The sequence below is a fragment of the Mesoplodon mirus genome (assembly GCF_964341445.2).
Source record: "Mesoplodon mirus genome assembly, chromosome: 18".
Taxonomy (NCBI): domain Eukaryota; kingdom Metazoa; phylum Chordata; class Mammalia; order Artiodactyla; family Ziphiidae; genus Mesoplodon; species Mesoplodon mirus.
Window position 1 is genome coordinate 54,152,055 of NC_138994.1, and position 19,664 is coordinate 54,171,718.

Consider the following 19,664-nt stretch of genomic DNA (forward strand, 5'->3'; position numbering starts at 1 on the left):
AATACAATTTGAGTATTTTGGTTTCTTATATAAATGAAACATCTTTTAGTAATACGGGTTTCAGGACACAACAGTGTCCCCTCATGAGTCTGAGTGGCAGCTTAGGAGCTGTAGCTTCTAGGTTATGGTAACTTCTTCCCTTTTGTTTCTCAGTTCTTGGTATGATGGCTGCCTCTTGTGGTTACTCTCTCTTTAATAGCTCAGTGTCCACCTTTTCTCTCTTTTAGCCTTCTAACACCTATATTGCCAACTCCTTGTATTATATTTCCCTGTGCTTGAAGTACTAATGTGTTTCCATTTTTCTGACTGGACCCAATCGATACATATTAAATCAAAGAGTTTTGCTAAACATGGCCAACTGGCCATCTGGCTAATCGAGTTTCCATGAATTAACCTAAAGCTTTTTTCCTTCCACCCATCACTGATGACTGGTTGTCTTTGTAGAATCTATTCCTGTCAGATTTATTTTGCTAGATTCCTATAATGCTCGGCTACCATTATCTTTCATTTTCTGTTTCAGCCATTCAATGCTTTGGCTATTCCTCCCAGATTTGTATCATTTTGAAATCTGGTCTGTATGTCATCAATGCCTTTATCCAAGTTGTTAATTAAAGTTTAGAACAGGACTGAGGACAGAGCTCTGCAACAGATACAACACTAGAAGCCATCTATGAGGCCGGCATCCAATCATTAATCTGTGTATGGTTAGTCAATTAGTTATTTATTTAATTAACTGCAGTCACTCAGTTTATTTCTTCATCTTGTCCACAAGGAAATAGACACTCATCAAACTGCCTTCCTGAAAATAAAGCATTCCTAGTTTTTACCTAAAAATCATACCAAACTTCTTAATGAATATCATCACTTCTTTATAAATTTATCTTAGTGATTGCTACTTCCTAAGTTCTTGTAAAACTCTTAAACAGTGCATTTTACTATTTTTAAAACAGCATGAGGACTTCACTTTCTCCCACTGATTGAAAATTTGCTGAAAATTAAGTATTATTATTTTCAAGTCTTCAATAGCTTGAAATGTAATTCAAGTAGGCTAAGAGACCTAACATTTTTGACTGTTGTTTAAAAAACACCAACCAAAATCCATAACACTGCTTAGAATCCACATAATCTAGGAAAGTAAAGTAGGAAGGAAACCAAATATTATATTGACTATTAAAATTTTTTTCCTGTTTAAATACACCACTTCTGTAGCTAGATACTAAAAGATAAAAGTCAATGAAACAGCAAGGAAGGGAAATTCTGGATCACACATTGCACAGTAGTCACTGCCTCTCGAGCCTTCTTTAATCTAGAACAGTTAATTAGCATTTCTTTATCTTTTATGACATTGCCATTTTGGAAGAGTACAGGCCAGTTAGTTTTAGACTGTTCCTCAGTTTGGGTCCATCTGTCATTTTCTTGAGCTTAGATTCAGGTTCTGTATTTTTCACAGGAATAACACAGATGTCTTCTTAGCGCACCACGTTAGGAGGCCCATGAAGTCGATTTTTCCCATTACTGGTGATAACTCTGATCACTTGGATGAGGTGTCTGTCAGGTTTCTCCACTGCAAAGTTACTATTTTTTCCCTTTGTAACTATGTAAATATGCTATTCCTCATCAAACTCTGACCCACTACCTTTAGCATCCATGGATTTTTTCTGCCTGAATCAATGATTATTACTATGATGTTGCCAAATGGTACTTTAATAATTTTTAATATGTCTAACAGCTAGCCTGCACAATAAATATTAATTTTTACAAATGAGTAAATTGATTTAACACAATACCCTTTCCAAAGACCTCATGCAGCAATACTTTGCAACTTCTGACTTCTTACTGGTCTTGACCCTACTGTGGTGAGGAAAGCTGCTTTAAGATAAACCCACTTCTGGCTCAAGGTTAGTACTGTGCCTTGTAATGTTTTAAGGTAAAATTCACAAAGCAGCATTTTATTTTATTATTCATGCAAAAGCCAGTCATGCCTGTGGCTGGTAACAATATAATCTCATGAATGTGAATGGCAGTGCAGTAATTTCACGCCATGTTGAGTTTGTTCTCTCTTAACTTGAAGTAGCAGATGCTTTAGTTCAGCACAAACAGTATCACAGAACACAGATAAGTGTGGAAGCCTGTTACACAGGAATTCTTTTATTTTCTTTGTTACTGAAAGGCTTGCTGTGCTTAGTTTCTCTGCTGCTGCAATACCCTGGTTATTTCAACTGCACTTGTTAATGAAGCTCCAGCTGTAGAGATAATGAACAACATTTAGGGCAACTTTCCTCATTTCAGAAAATGGAGCCATCCTTTGACCTACAATTCACTTATGACCAGTTACTTTCTCTAAAATACTGTTCGCTCTAAATGAAAACAGTGCATCTGTCATTTCATCTGATTACCTTCATAATCATTCAAGTTATATTAACAGGCACTTACGTCCTCAGTTTTAAATTAACATTTGATTCTGTAAACACTACATTAAAAATAATGTTTTAGAAAGAGAAAAACAAAAACAAAAAAATAAAGTTTTAAGGGTTGTGAGAAAGAATCTTTTCTTACATCTGCTCTGGGTACATCAATCCTTCTCTGCACTTAGAATTTAAGTTCAACTGCTTTTTGAACAGCCAAAAGAATCCATGAGCCATTCTTCAGAGATAGAGTCAGTCAAAAGAGTATAATACCAAAACAGGAAGCTTTTTAGATCTGGTTGTGGTCGTTTTGTTGTAGTTTTCTTAATCCCAGGAAACTGTGACCACTGCCACAAATCTGCTTATATTACTGACAAGCAGAAGGGGTGAAATGAAACAAGAGTAAAACTTATCATTGGGGGTACTTTCCCAGGCACTAGAATGTTACATTATAATATCTTTTAATTAGTATAACTAATCAGCAAGAGTCCCCAAGAAATTAAATGCTCCTCATTCATTTTATGTGAAGAATCTTTCCCCTATGTATTTTAGCAGTTTTAAAGTTCATGGTGCTTATATAGGTTTTTAACTATCCAAAGCAAAAAAAAAAAAAAAAAAAAAAAAAGAGAGAGAGAGAGAATGCTTCAACTTGGATTAAGAAAATCAGGTTCTTCTAATTCTAGTCACATTAACTTGTAATCAGCAATTCTCTACTTTTTGCTACACATACTACAATTACTATGTCAACTGTACCAATACAGTACACATCTCAGTAATAGAACTTCCTAGCTAGACTCTAAATATTTAATTATTGCCTTCACATTCATTTCAAGATTCACTTCCTTAAAAGTTATTTTTACTTGTATTTAGATTAAGTTTCCTTGAGAAAACAATAGCAAACTATGAGACAAAATTTTTGACAACAAATAAGTCTAGAAAATGTTTATTTGTCCTTAGTACATATTATATGTTCATGGACACTACAGGTTAAATATGGAATTTATTTGTATGACTCTGGTTTTTATAACCAGAACTTCAACTCTATCTAGCTTGTGTGCACTCTGACATAATATACAGAGTTGCAAACTATTTAGAAGCACAAACCTTCTAGGTTTCCCTGCCCCCACCCAAAAAACACATAGAAAAGGATTCTCATCTTTCATATTTAGATAATTTGTTCCATCAGTTGGGGTTTTCTGATGTTTGGTTTTTCTTTTTAAATGTTTATCCAAATTTGGTATTTGCTGAGTTAGCTCTATACATGAGAAAGCCATCCTTTTCCTTTAACTTAAGATACTTATAAATGATCCCTAAATTTGTTAATCTGATTATTACAACGAAAAAAAGGTCTTACACAGTAGCCAAACCAAAGCAGTGAAATAGTTCTTTCTTTCCCTCCTATCCTAACACTACCAATCAGGAGAAGCAAAACATCTACATTTAACTGGGAGAGTTAATAGGAACTTATCCTCTAACTCTGTGTCTAAGTAACTATAAACAGCAATGATCCCAGCAGATGAGACACAGCACTGAGCCATTCTGATCTGTAGGGAGAGACCCAGGAAGGGAAGGAGGAAGAATAAGGAACAGGCAAGCCATCCAGTATCAAGCTGTCACATTTATTTTCAAATACTTGTTATTGTAAGATCTAACTTTTAAGACTGTCTCAACTCCCCAAACCAATAACCACTGAATAAGTTAAAATATAGGTGAAAAATTATTTAATGCTAATTATTGTTGTCTTGGGAATATTTTATGGTTCTTTAGAGCATGAATTAATTAGTTCCATCCTTACTGTAGATGCCGGGAAGACAGAGAGACTCTTCCTCCTCAAGTCACTGTCAAATATCGCTGTGAGAGGGCTTCCCTGGTGGCGCAGTGGTTGGGAGTCCGCCTGCCGATGCAGGGGACACGGGTTCGTGCCCCGGTCCGGGAAGATCCCACATGCCGCCGAGCGGCTGGGCCCGTGAGCCATGGCCGCTGAGCCTGCGCGTCCGGAGCCTGTGCTCCGCAACGGGAGAGACCACAACAGTGAGAGGCCCGTGTACCGCAAAAAAAAAAAAAAAAAAAAAAAAAATCTCTGTGAGAGTCTGACCGGCCTGCACAAAAGTTGTCACATTGCCTTTTCAAGGGGGATTTTCTCATGTTAGAGGGTGAACATGACATAGCCTAGTCTGCTAAGTCTAGGAAGTTTTCATGGCACACTACCCACAGTCTTCTAGAAACAGACCTGTGAACATTGTATGGGGAGGAAAACCAGCTGCAATGAAGGAAAGGTTTCTGTACAAAACCACAAAGGAAAATAATGCACAACTGCAACTCCTTCTTGCATTTTAACAACTTTGGGCAACAGGAGGTTACAAAGGGTAACCAAAACGAAAACTATGTCACACAAAAATAGGCTTGCTTTCAATCCCATTGATGAATTCCTGAAAGAGATGTATTCAGTAGCAGGAACACTGAGGAATATAAAGATTTTTTAAAAAAATTTAAAGATGGCAGTTTTTGTTGTACATTAGTTTCATAAATGTTGAAGACATCAAATGAAAGAAAAGGACAGTTTTACTCACATGGTAGGTTTATAAGATTATGGCTTTATCAATGTCAAAAATTGTAATGAATTTAGAAACAAACTTCACATCATCAGAAAGTTTTTAAATTATTATTATTTTTTAAGATTATTTATTTATATTTTATTTTTGGCTGTGTCAGGTCTTAGTTGTGGCACACGGGATCTTCGTTGAGCCACGTGGGATCTTTCGTTGAGGCAGGTGGGCTTCTCTCTAGTTGTGGCGTGTGGGTTTTTTTCTCTTCTTTAGTTGTGGCACACAGGCTCCAGGGCATATGGGCTCTATAGTTGTGGCGTGCGGGTTCCAGAGCGCGTGGGCTCTGTAGTTTGGGGCACGCAGGCTCTCTAGTTGAGGTGCACGAGCTCAGTGTTTGTGGCACACAGGCCTAACTGCCCCACGGCATGTGGGATCCTAGTTCCCCAACCAGGGATCTAATCCGTTTCCCCTGCACTGTAAGGCGGATTCTTTACCACTGGACCACCACGTAAGTCACAAAAGTTTTGTTTTTAATTGCCATAGAGAATGCTTTATCATTTGATATTTTAGTGGTTAAGCTAATATTTTAATAATTACTTAACATAAAATATAATCCTCAATATGCTGTAAGTTAAAAGTAAACTGTCTGAACACACCAAGAGTAAACTGCCATTTTTGAAATAGAAGGGAAAATTTGAATATGGTTTAAAATTATGATTATAAATTAAATTTCTATATTTCTAGAGATGTATATACTAAGTATACATAGGTGAAATGATGAGATCTAAGATTTGTTTTAAAATACTTCAGTAATAAATACTGTTGAAACAAAGCAAATCTTGAAATTATTGTATTTGAGTAGTAGGTTAATGGGGTCTAATTATTCAAAACTAAAGAAAGTGTATATTTGCAAAATTGCAAAATAAAAAATTGAATGAAAAAAATTTAAACGTTATTCATAATAATGTTAAAAATATCCAATATTGGGATTAAAACTAAGAAAAGCTAAGCAAGACTTCTACACAAAAGGACTAAAAAACATCACTGAGAGAAATTAAAGACATAAATAAATGGAGAAACATACCATATTCATGAATTAGAAAACTACTCAATATTGTAAAAATTTCAATTCTCCCCAAATTGACTTATAGACTCAGTGAAATTCAAAACATGAAATGGTTTTCTTTTTGTGAAACTACACGAATTAGTCTTAAAGTTTTTATGGAAATGCAAATATGCCAAGGACAGCTAAGACACTCTTGAAGAAGAATAAGGTGGGAAAAGTTGCTCTACCAGATAAGAAAACTTATTATAAAGCCACAGTAATTTAGCTAGTGTAATAGACCAATGAAATAGAAATATGGCTCAGAAACAGATTCTCCCATATACAGACACATGGCTTATCATAAAGGTGGCTCTGCAGACAGGAAGGTTGTGCCCTAAGCTAGCGTTTCTCAATTTCAAGCCCATCCGTCTAAACACGGCTCTACAATACTGGGGCTAAGACTCTGCAAACCATGTTTTGGTTTTTCCAGCTAGCTCCAGGTTAGACTCTGCTAATAGAGGGCTTTAGAGGAGACTGCAAGGCTGGAGGAGCAAAAAGGAACAGAGGGCTCTTACCCAGATGCGTACAGAATTCCTACACATCAAGTTTTAAAAAAGGCTTGAATAGGCATTTCACAAGAAAGGATTAATTCAAATGGCCAATAAACATATGAAAAGGAGCTTAACCTCATTAGTCGTTTGGGAAATGAGAATTAAAACCAAATGAGAAAGTACGCTATAACCACCAAAATGACTAATGTTTCGAAGTCTGACAATGCCAACTGTTTGGTGAAGGTGTGGTGCAAATGCCAATTCTAACACACTGCCAGCAGAAGTGTAAACTGAACAACCACTTTGGGAGACAGGTTGGTTTTATACACTAAAATGAAAATAAATATACACTGGAACCCAGCAATTTGACTCTTAGGTATATACCCAAAAGGAATTTGTGTACCTATACACTAAGACACAAACAAGTGTGTGTGTCCATGGCAGCCATATCTTTAATACCCTTAAAACTGGAAACTCAAATATCCACGAACAGCAAAATGGATAAACAAATTGTTGTATATTCACATAATGGAATACTCTATAGCATTAAAATGAACTACTGCTACATGCAACAACATAGATAAACCTCACAAACATAATTTTGAGCCAAAGAAAACAGTCACAAATGAATAATAAGATTTCTATATAAAAAATATAAGCAAAGTTAAACTCTAATGTTTAGGGATGCACACTTAGTAGACAGAAACTATTAAGAAAGGAAGTGGTTATCATAAAAGTAAGAACAATGGTTATCTTGGGGGGTACTTAATGATGGGGCAGAGAAGAGAGGACTTCTGGGTGCTACCAATGTCTTATTTCTCATATGGATGACGGCTAGAGGTGTGTACTTTGTGATAAATCACAGAGCTGTATGTTTTATTTCGTATTGTTTCTCTCTGTGTTATTATATAACTAAAAAGGTAAAGGCTAACTTCCCAGTTAAATTTGAGCATAAAAAAGCATTTTAGATTGAAATCTATATAATGAGTAATTTTTAAAGAGGGTGATTCTTTCCTTTTTTCTTTTTTTTTTTTGTGCTATAGATACACATCTACAACAGCCCAATGGATTCTACCATACCTTTCCTTGTGCCACTGGTTCATTCTGTAGAGAGGAGTATACATAATATCTTCCTTATGTTTTGATTGAATTCCAAAAGAATTCGCTTGCTTAAAAAAAAAAACAAACGTTTTCTTCATCATTACACAAGAATATGCTATTAAGGAGCATTCCACAGAAGAGTGTTGTCAGCAGAATTATAGCAGAACTACGGTCCCACCCCTAATCTAATCACAATCTCCTAACTTCTATTGTGAAGCAAAATGCTGAAGCAGCTACAATATATAGATGTCCTTCAGGTTTTTAATTAGTTAGGCTTTTAAAAATAACCAAACCCCCAAATATTGCAAATACAAAACAGGAGGCAAGACTTCCAGCTGTGGCAAACTGAAGAAATCAGCAAATCCTCTCCCAACAAAACTACTACAAAACTGGACAAATGTGTCAGAAACAACCATTACAAAACTCCAGAACACAACTAAAGTCAAATGACAAATTTAAAAGTGTTTAGTTATGAAAAATGTGGAACTCTGGGTAAGAACAGTGGAAGTCAGTGGTGTTACTGCTTTGGGTTGCTCCTTATTCACCCCCCACCCCAAGCACAGTCCATGCAGTACCTGGGAAGTGCTGGCCACAGAAACCAGCGGCTTCACTGCCGCTGAAGTGATTTGAAATGGAAGGCAAAAAACCCATACCCAGTGGCATTGAGAGTAAAACCATTAAACCCAACTAGAAAAGAAGAGATAAAGCCTACGGCTCTGCTAGCCTGAGGCTGCTGTCCCAGTTGGGAAGAGGTGCAGACTAACAGAAATCCAGAAACTTAATAAGGAGATTCTGGAAATGAGAGCCACAGGGGGCCTGGTAAACTCTCTATGCATTCCTGGCTAACTGGGGGCTGCGTATATGCTCAGAGTTGACTGGAGAGGTCCTAAGCTCTCCACCTATCAAGGGCTGACTAGGAGGCTTCCTACATATGAAGGGAAGAAATGAGAAGCTTAGCAGAAAGTAAAAGCTGAGGCATGCCTGAAAACTAGATGAGCTCCCTAATACACTCACAGAAGGCTCAGCAAAGGGTAGAAGCCTTACTGGCTCAAGATGTTTGAGCACAACCTTTAACTAATCACTGGCTGACCACTAAGCTATGGGACTCCAAGAAGGCCAAGGTAAAGATGAAAACAAAAACAGCTGAGCAAAAACTTGAATGGCTACAATCCATAGGGGAGAAAGATCCCACATATTAAGTCAAGTTACTTAAATATAAGCAAACATACATAACAACAGCAATAATGACAACCTTCAGACATGGGAGGAGGGCTGGGGAGGAATCAGACCCAGGGTTGTTACAATATATTACCAAATATGTCCAGTTTTAACAACAACACCAACAAAAATTATAAGACATATTAAAAAAAAAAAAAGGAAAATGTGACCCATATTCAGGGGGAAAAGCAGTCAACAGAAACTGTTTCTGAGTGGGCCCAGATGCTGTATTCAGAAAAACTTCAAAAGCAGCTATTATAAATATGTTCAAAGTATTAAAGAAAAATATGGCGACAATGACACAATGGAAAATCTCAATACAGAAATAGAAACTACAAAAAAGGAAACAAACTCTAAAGTTGAAAAATACAATTAGAAATGAAAAATTCACTAGATTGGCCCAAAGCAGATTTCGGATAGCAGAAGAAAAAAAAAAAAATCAGTGAACATAAAAGACAGATCCATAGAAATTATACAATCTCAAGAACAGAGAGGTAAAATCTGAAGAAAAATGAACAGAGACTCAGAGACCTATGCAATAACACTGAATGTACCAACATACACCTAATGGGAGTACCGTGAAAAAAGGAATGAGAGAAAGGAGCAGAAAAAAAGATATTTGAAGAAATAATGGTTTAAAACTTTCAAAATCTGATGAAGAACAATATACAAAACTCGAAAACTCCCAAGTAGGATAGACGCAAGAATTCTGCACCTAAACACTTCATAGTCAACCACAGATCAAGTTAAAGACAAAGATAATAATTGAAATATGAAGAAAACCAAGAAAATTAATGACTGACTTTTCATCAGATATAACGAAGACTAGAGGGAAGTGGAACCCCATAATTGCAGTGGTGGTAGTGGGGCAAGCAAAAATTCTATATTCAGTTAAAAAAGACCCTGTCCTTCAAAAATAGAGGCAAAGTGAAAACAATCCAAGATAAGTAATGACTAAAAGAGTTTGTTGCCAGCAGGTTTGCCTTACAGGAAATAAAAAGAATCCCTTTGGTCTGAAAGGAAATGACCCCAGAAGGTAACTCAAATCCACAGGAAGAAATGAAAAACAAGAAATGGCAAATACGTGGATAAATAGCACAATATATTGTTGGTTTTAACATATATAGATGTAATATATATGACAATAACAGCACAATAGGGGGAGGGAACTGAGCTGTATTAGAGCAAAGTTGTTGCATTCTACCAGAATTAAAATACTATTAATCTGATATAGATTGTTCAGAAATTAAGATGCATACTGCAATCCCTAGAACAACAAATAATACAATAACTAAAAAACCAAAGGAGGATTAAAAAAAAATCAAGAGATGAGTTAAAATGGTCAAATGAAAAATAGTTGACACAAAACAAGAAATACAATTTTGAAATATGGATTCGTTTAACACAAAAGATAAAAAGGAAGGTCAGAGCAACAAAAGAAACAAGATATATAGAAAACAAATACTGTAGCAAAATGGCAAATGTAAATTCAATCAATAATTACACTAAATGTGAATGGATTAAACACTTCAATAAAAAGCAGAGATTGACAATTTTTAAAGTTTTAAAAAAAATAAATATATTTATTTATCATTTATTTATTTTTGGCTGCGTCGGGTCTTTGTTGCTGTGCGTGGGCTTTCTCTAGCTGCAGCGAGCACGGGCTATTCTTTGTTGCAGTGCATGGGCTTCTTATTGCGGTGGCTTCTCTTGTTGCGGAGCACGGGCTCTAGGCACGTGGGTCTCAGTAGTTGTGGCATGCAGGCTCAGCAGCTGTGGCTCACGGGCTCTAGAGCGCAGGCTCAGTAGTTGTGGTGCACGGGCTTAGTTGCTCCACAGCATGTGGGATCTTCCCGGATGAGGGATCGAACCTGTGTCCCCTGCATTGGCAGGCGGATTCTTAACCACTGTGCCACCCGGGAAGTCCCAAGATTGACAATTTTTAAAAAGCAAGATTCAACCATATGCTGTCTACAAAAGACACACTTTAGATTTAACAATAAAAATGTGTTGGAAGTTAAAAAAGGTAAAAAGACATACCACAAAAATGGTGACCACAAGAGAGCTGCAGAAGCTATGTTAATACAAAACAGAACAGATTTTAAGACAAATATTACTAGAGACAATGAGGGACATTTCATAAAGATAAAAGGGTAAACACATATACGATAATTATAAATGGTCTACATAGTTAAAAATAGACTCTCAAAATTCACAAAGCAAAACTTGACAGAAGAGAAGAAACAGACAATTCAATAATTATATTTGGAAGTTTTAATACTCCACTCTCAAAGATAAAACAACTAGGGCTTCCCTGGTGGCGCAGTGGTTGAGAGTCCGCCTGCCGATGCAGGGGACACGGGTTCGTGCCCCGGTCCGGGAAGATCCCAAATGCTGCGGAGCGGCTGGGCCCGTGAGCCATGGCCGCTGAGCCTGCGCATCTGGAGCCTGTGCTCCGCAACGGGAGAGGCCACAGCAGTGAGAGGTCCGCGTACCGCAAAAAAAAAAAAAAAAAAAAAAAAAAAAAAAAAAAGATAAAACAACTAAACAGAAATTAAGCAAGGACAGAAAAGAGTTAAAAAAAATACCATCGACTAACTTTACCTAAGTGACATTTACAGAACGCTCTACCTAACAAGAACAGAATACACATTTTTCTCCAAGCATACACAGAATGTTCTTTAGGAAAGCCCAAATGCTAAGTCAAAAAACAAGTCTCAGTAAACTAAGAAGGACTGAAACCAAAATATGTTTTTCACACCACAGTAGAATTAAATTACAGACGTTAGAAAGAAATTTTAGAAATCCCCAAATATTAGAATATGAAACAAAACAAAGAAGAAGTCACAAAGAAATTAGAAAATACCTGAATTGAATAAAAATTAAAACACAATATATCAAAATTTATTGGATGCAGTTAAAACACTGCTTAGAGGGAAAATGTATACCTTTAATCAGTTATATAGAAAATAAAGCCCTCAAATCAGTGAGATATAAGCTTTTACCTACAGAAAACTAGAAAAAGAGCATATTAAACCCAAAGCAAGCAAGAGGAAATAACAAAATCACAATGGAAACAATAAAGAAAAAAACACATCAAGAAAATCAATGAAATAAAAAGTTCGTTCTTTGACAAGGTTAAAAAACACTGACAAACCTTTAGCTAAACTGATCAATAAAAAACAAAGATACAAATGGACAAAATCAGGAATGTAAAAGGGGACATCACTACTAACCCTACACAAATTATTAATTAAAAATATTCCCTCAATGAATGGCCCACGTCCAGATGGCATCATTGGTCAATTATACCAAACATTTAATGAAGAAACAGTAGCAGTCTTTCACACATTCTTCCAGAAACTGAAAAGGGACCACTTCCCAACTCATTCTATGAGGCCAACGTCAGACAATGACAAAAGGACTGAGTTCCTTTATCACAAGAGATAAAAACTATAGCTTAATATCCTTCAAGAATATTAATGAAAACATCCATGAGTAAGAAATCCAATCCAGCAACATAAAATCCAACCCCCATTTATGATAAAAACATTCAACAAACTAGAAACAGAAAACTTCTTCAACCTGATAAAGGGCATATGAAAAACAGAGCTAATATCTTACTTCACAATGAAAGACTGAATGCTTCCCTTTAAGGAATAAGGCAAAGATGTCTGCTCCAGCCACGTCTATTTAAATTTTACTGGAGGGTCTCATCAGTGGAAAAAGCGCCCCCCCCCCAATTTTTTTTAAAAAAACATCCAAATTGGAAAAGAAGAACTAAAACTGATTTTATTTGCAGATGACATGATCCTCTATGTAGAAAACCCTAACGAATACACAAAACAGTACTTAAACTAATAAACAGGTTTATCAAGGTTGCAGGATACAAGATTATTATACAAAAACCCATTTCTTCTACATGCCAGCAATGAACAATCTGAAAATGAAATTAAGAAAACAATTCCATTCACAACAGAATCAAATCAAATCAAGTACTTAGGGAACAAGTTTAACAAACGAAGTGTAAGATATACAGCAAACTATGAAATATTGCTGAAATAAATTACAGAAGATTTAAACAGAGAGAACACTTCATATTCATGAATTGGAAAACTCAATGTTAAGATGGCAATCTCCCCATAGTGACCTAGATTCAGTGCAATTCCAGTCAAAACTGGAACCCTCACATATTACCAGTGGGAATGTAAAATGGTACATCCACTTCGGAAAACAGTTTGGTTGTTTCTGAAAAAGTTAAAATAAACTTATCATACGATTCAGCAAATCTACTCATATATTTACACAAGGGAAATGAAAATATATGTTCACACAAAGATTTCTATGTGAATATTCATAGTGGTACTATAGCCAAAAAACTGGAGTCAAATGCATCAACTAGTGGATGGATAAACAAACTATGGTACATCTATACAAGAGAATGAAAAGGAACAAACTACTACTTCCTTACAAGCTACCACTTACATGGCTAAACCTCAAAAACATTATGCTAAGTGAGAGAAGCCAAACACAAAAGACCATGTAATATATGATACCATTTATAAGAAATTTTTGGAAGAGACATTTAGAGAGACAGAAAGCATATCAGTAGTTGTTCAGGGTTGGGAATTGGAATGGGTGATTGACCACAAATGGTTAAGTTTTGCGGGTAATGAAAATGTTCTAAAATTGGGTCGGGGTGATGATTGCACCACAGTGGAAATTTACTAAAAATTACAGAATGATTACATACTCATGATGGGTGAATATTATGGTATGTAAACTATGCCTCACTAAAGCTGTTAAAACAAAAACGACACCTCAGAATACTGACTGTTTACAACATTCTAGACCCTATTCTGATTTTATGCTATATAATTCCCACCTTGATATTTATATAGTTTTTCCATTTACCGACAGAGATTTCATATTTCAAAGAACACAGAAAAATCATAACTTCTCTCTCTCTTTTTTTTTTTTTTTTGCGGTACGCGGGCCTCTCACTGTTGTGGCTTCTCCCGTTGCACAGCACAGGCTCCAGACGCGCAGGCTCAGCGGCCATGGCTCACGGGCCCAGCCACTCCGCGGCATTTGGGATCTTCCCGGACGGGGGCACGAACCCGCGTCCCCTGCATCGGCAGGCGGACTCTCAACCACTGCGCCACCAGGGAAGCCTTCCTTTTTTCTTTTAATATCAGCGTTTTGTTAATCTCTAATTCACTTGGAAATTCCTATAATGTATGCAATGAGGAATTAATTTTTGGAACTGAATGAATGAATCCATGAATCAATCTTTGGAACTGCTACTTTGTTTTATGGTTTACTTGTTTATTTTTCAACCAATACTATTTGATAATTATCACTTAATATGTCTTATAACTTCTTCATATATACATTATTGCCATATAATCAAATTCTTTGAAGCAGCTACCATCAAATTTAGCACATCAGAATCAACTGGTAGGCTTTACGAAAAGAAACACAAAAACAGAACAACCCTATTTCATTACTTCCTAAGAATTTGTATTTTTAAAAGCTCCCAGATGACTCTGACTTTACTCAGATTCAAGAACTACTGCTTTAAACACAGTGCTTTTGTAACTTTAGGTACATAAGAATCACCCAGAATTCTTAAAGTCTTAAGGTGAAGATTGATTCACTAAGTCTGCAATGGTGAATTAAGGTTCTGCATTTATAACAAGCTTCCAGGTGATGCTGATTTTACTGGTAGCAAGGTTCTAAGATATGTATCTTACTTGGTTAAATATTAAATATTAAATACGTAAGGTAAACATGGGATCTTAGTATACTTGGCCTTCCCATTAGCCAGGGTATAAGTCCTCATTTATTCTAACTTTTTTTATGCTTGCCATTAAAGTTTTATTGTTCACATATACAGAGTAAGCTAAAGTGTCATGTCTAGTGCCCTAATTTTTGTGACTGCCACTTAGGGGATGCCTCTTGACTGCCTGGCTCTGGAGGCCAGAGGATTTTGTGTCCTGGTCCCATGGGACTGTAATGATTTGTGTCATCCAGAAAGAAGCTCATACCCCATCTGGTGCCTTGATTTTTGTTACTGCTGCTGGGGACACCTCTACCCTTCCTGGCTCTGGTGGCCAGCAGGGCTTATACGTGTGGTCCCAAAAGACTGTATATATTTGCATACATTTAAAAGCTGATGCCTGAGGATCTGGCTTCTAGTTGTCCTGAATCTGGGTGCTGAGACCCTCCCTTTTGGAACACTGACAGGTCTTAGCACATCCTCAACTACTAGGAACTATTAAAAATATAGGGGACTTCCCTGGTGGTGCAGTGGTTGAGAGTTTGCCTGCCGATGCGGGGGACATGGGTTCGTGCCCCAGTCCAGGAGGATCCCACATGCTGCGGAGCAGCTAGGCCCGTGAGCCACGGCCGCTAAGCCTGCGCGTCCGGAGCCTGTGCTCCGCAACGGGAGAGGCCACAACAGTGAGAGGCCTGCGTACCATAAAAATATAAAAAAAAATAAAAAAATAATAAGCTGCTTGGACAATCACAAAGGTTTGAGAGACAACCAAGAGCTGAAGTAGGGTTGAATGATAAGGTTCATCTCCTACATAGGCCAGTCCTTCAAGACTGGGAGATGTGGTTGCTTCATCTACTGTATAGAAACCAACAGAGAGTAAAGCAAAATGAAGACACAGAGGAATATGTCCTAAATGAAAGAACAAGATAAAACCTCATGGAAAAAAAACCTTAATGAAACAACAGAGATAAGTAATTTACCTGATAAAGTGTTCAAAGTAATGGTCCTAAAGACGCTCAGTGAACTGGGGAGAAGAATGGATAGACACAGTGAGAACTTCAACAAGAAATGGAAAATATTAAGAATGTACCAAATATTTAGAAATCACAGAGCTGAGGAATACAATAACAGCACTGAAAAATACACTAGAGGGGTTCAACAACAGACTAGATGAAGCAGAATAAAGAATCAGTCAACTTCTCGAAGGCAGTGGAACTCACCCAGTTAGAACAGCAAAAAGAATGAGAAAAAGTGAAGATGGCTTAAGGAACTTTTATGGGACAACATCAAATGGCCTAACATTTGCATCATAGGGCTTCCAGAAGAAGAAAACAGAGAGAAAGGGGCAGAAATATTATTTAAGGAAATAATGGCTGAAATCTTCCCCATCTGGGGAAGGAAACAGACATTCAGATCCAGGAAGCCCGAAGAGCTGCAAATAAGAAATATATAGAAACCCATACCAAGGCACATTATAATTAAAAATGCCAATTTAAAGACAAGGAGAGAATAGCAAAGGCAGCAAGAGAAAAATAACTTGTTACATAAAAGGTAACCCCCCCTAAGGCTATGAGCAGATCTTTCAGCAGAAACTTGTAGGCCAGAAGACTGTGCATGATATATTCAAAGAGCTGGAAGAAAAAAAACTTGCAACAAAGAATATCTTTCCGGGACTTCCCTGGTGGTCCAGTAGTTAAAAGACTCTGCACTCCCAATGCAGGGGGCCCGGGTTTGATCCCTGGTCAGGGAACTAGATCCTGCGTGCCAAAACTAAAGATCCCACACGTGGCAACGAAGATCCTGCACGTGGCAACCAAGATCCCACATGCTGCAGCTAAGACCTGTTGCAGCCAAATAAATAAATATATATTTTAAAAAAAAGAGTATTCTACACAGCAACGTTATTAATCAGAAGTGAAGGCGAGATTCCAAAAAAAGATTTTCAGACAAGCAAAGGAGTTCATCACCACTAAACTTGGTCTTATAAGAAACGTTAAAGGGACCTCTTTTAGCTGAAAAGAAATAGCACTCATTAGTAACAAGAACACATATAAGGGGACTTCCCTGGCAGTCCAGTGGTTAAGACTCCATGCTTCCACTGTAGGGTGCATGAGTTTGATCGCTGGTTGGGGAACTAAGATCCTGCATGCTGCATGGTGCAGCCAAAGAAAAAAAAAGAACACATACAAAAGAATAAATCTCACTGGAAAGGTAAATATATAGTAACGATAGTGGATTAATCCCTTATAAAGATAGTATGAAGGTTAAAAGACAAAAGTAGTAAAAAATATCAATAACTATGACTATGATAATTAGTTAAGGGATACACAAGATAATGATGATTGCTGGATCATCTGGCAACTCTATTTTCATTTTTTTGAGGAACCTCCATACAGTTTTCCATAGTGGCTGCACCAATTCACATTCCCACCAACAATGTAGGAGGGTTCCCCTTTCTCCATACCCTCTCCAGCATCTGTTATTTGTAGAGTTTTAAAAATGACTGCCATTCTGACCAGTGTGAGGTAGTACCTCACTGTAGTTTTGATTTGCATTTCTCTAATAATTAGCGATGTTCAGCATCTTTTCATGTTCCTTTTGGAAGACTGGCCTTTATTTTTATGTTCTGTCCTTATCAGGCACCATATCTGTCTGCCTCACAAAATAAATTAGTAGCCTTCAGTGTTTTGTAGCTATTTATGATATAGGTATCATATGTTGAAAAATATTCACCAGTGATCCTAGCAAATTGTCTTGTGTTTCCTATTACAATTGATTTATTCAAAGTATCTAGTTGTGTAGTGTTCTAGATTTTTTAAGTCTAGTTTCTAAATTTTTATAAATGCTATCCATTTCAGTAGTTATGCTAATTTTGTCTACCTTATCACTCTGTTCTTTTCATAGATCCTTTTGAGATTAGCTAGTCCATTATATATAGATTTTTTTTTTCTTGTCAAAACAGGTAGGTAGAGTTGAACAAAACTCTAAGCTTAGCTTTGCCAGTCTTACGAGCTGAAAAATTGGTGATGGGAGTTTTTATGTCTTTTAAGTAGTATAGCCTTTTGTAGTATGTATTTCTCTTTTTCGTCTGGTTGAAAACCAGCTATGTTTTGCTACTCATTTCTTAGTTTTTGTACCATAATATGAAGATGCTGCATGTAAATTTTATGCTGAAAGTATTTACTAAAAAATTGTGTGTATGCAAATCTGTGCACTAAAGCACACACGCCTACTATTTCCATTTCATTCTCTCAAAAATTTACCTTATTATGTTACTGAGAGCAATTAGTTTTTGATTTATTTGAATTGAAATTTTAATAGTGAGGGACTTCGCTGGTGGTACAGTGGCTAAGACTACGCACACCCAGTTCAGGGGGCCGGGGTTCGATCCCTGGTCAGGGAACTAGATGCCACATGTCGTAACTAACAGTTCGCATGCCACAACTAAAGATCCCACATTGCACAACTAAAAAAGATACTGCATGCCGCAACTAAAAGATCCTGCATGCTGCAATTAAAGATCCCGCATGCCACAACTAAGAGATCTGGTGCAGCCAAAGAAATAAATATAAAAAAAAAGAAATTTTAACAGTGAGATGTTGTCTTCTACTCAACTGTTATGGTATATAGCTCTTGCATTTATCAGTTTTTGTTTCCCATGGTTTCCTCTTATGTAACCTGGAAGACATCTGCTGGCATATAAGAATGGTGAATAAGACATCCCAATTTTACAAAAGAAATTTTGAGATACTTCATGTATTTTCATTATATATGAATTGAAAATGATTTTAAATGTACAGGAAAGCACTATTTTGTTCACATAAATAAAGCACACTGTATAATAAACAATTTAGTTGAGGATAATAAGTTCTGAATATGCAAAAATATTCTAAAAACTGAGATAATCTTCTTTTTGGCCACGGGGCTTATGGGATCTTAGTTCCCTGACAAGGGGTTGAACCTGTGCCCTCGGCAGTGAAAGCATGGAGTCCTAACCACTGGACTGCCAGGGAGTTCCCAAAACTAAGAAAATTTAAGAAACAAACTGTTTGAGGTATGTTTTCAACAACATAGATATAATGAGGCACACAAATCATAATTCAACGTATTTTATGCTAGGTTTTCCAACCATAATATGGAAATGAAATAAATCACCCCCAATAGGAACATCAAACATTGCAAACAATATTTTTCATATCTTGGTGTTCTAGCATAGGGCTAAATTCACCCTTGGCTCTGGGCAGAAAAGCCTGCTGGCATAATGCAGGGAGCAAACTGACTCTAATGAGCAGGGTGATCATAATTAGCTAACAATGTCTACCACAGACCCACCTGGGGAAATGGGGGTGGAATGGAATGCTGCTGTTAACAGATAACAAGGGCTTTCTTCTACGGCCAGTCGATGGGTAAATCACCAGGTCTTCTTCATGGCTCACTCAAGAAATGACAGGGGGAGGATTTGGCTGCCCAAACACCTGGCAGGGGTGTAACTGATGACTGACTCCTTACTTTTTCCCAAATCCATTTTTCACCAGCAAATGACACCTGTATCCCTTTGAAGAGTAATCCATATTTTCTCCCACTTGAAAAGACAGCTAGAGAGAAGAAGAAAATACCATCCTAGGTTTAGATCTGAAGCATACCAGCCTTTGGATCAAACAATGATTTAAAAATTTTATATTACCAGCCCATATATATATATATATAATTACAAACTATAAAATCTCAGGTAGAGGAATTCATTTGCTTCAGCTACAGCTCATTAGCCACCTGTTATACCACAGTTAGACTATCAGGTGTATATTATTACGAGGTAGGAAGATTTTTTTCAGTCCTCCTCTGGGATATGAATGTGAAAGACAGCACTGGGTGAAAGTAGGTGCCTGTCTCCTTTCTCTTCAGCTAAGACAGAAAACCTTGAACCAAGGTGAAGATTCAGTGTAGCAATCAAGATAGTCATGCAGAATGCAGATGAATACAGGAAAATGGTCTGCTGCCTGGCATTTTACTGAGGAG

The 19,664-nt window shown here is 36.9% G+C and overlaps 1 protein-coding gene across 1 annotated transcript in view; it reads right to left on the minus strand.

Annotated features, from left to right (window-relative positions):
- NLK (nemo like kinase) overlaps positions 1-19,664 on the minus strand; it is a 146,288-nt gene that overhangs the window by 58,781 nt on the left and 67,843 nt on the right. The gene's annotated exons all lie outside the window — the stretch shown is intronic.